This window comes from Habropoda laboriosa, unplaced genomic scaffold (genome assembly GCF_001263275.1).
Source record: "Habropoda laboriosa isolate 0110345459 unplaced genomic scaffold, ASM126327v1 scaffold291, whole genome shotgun sequence".
Lineage (NCBI taxonomy): Eukaryota > Metazoa > Arthropoda > Insecta > Hymenoptera > Apidae > Habropoda > Habropoda laboriosa.
The window spans coordinates 1,386,399-1,386,783 of NW_017100515.1; positions in this window are offsets into that span (position 1 = coordinate 1,386,399).

Genomic DNA, 385 nt, shown 5'->3' on the forward strand with positions numbered 1-385 from the left:
TCCTTTCCACGTGCGTCACCGCATATGTACCTATTGTGATAATTTTAGCTCAATTCGTACCGGCCCACGCCGGTAATTTTATCCGTGTCGCGTTAAACGGCTAATTCGCGTCAAATAGACACCTTGCTCAAATCTTCGCTCGCCTCGAGTGTCCGTGATCTTTTGAGAAAAGTGAAATTAGAAATTGCTTTCTTCTTTATTCATCTTTGCTTGCTTGCTTTTTTTTTTTGCGAAAATGTGATATATATTTATCTAAGCTGAGTTCCTCTCAAGGTACTCAAACCTTGCGTTAACGTACGTGATATATGTAACAGTAATAATAACCTGTATCGAGAGGGATTAATAATAATAATTATCTTCTGTTACGCCTAATAAGCTGTATATA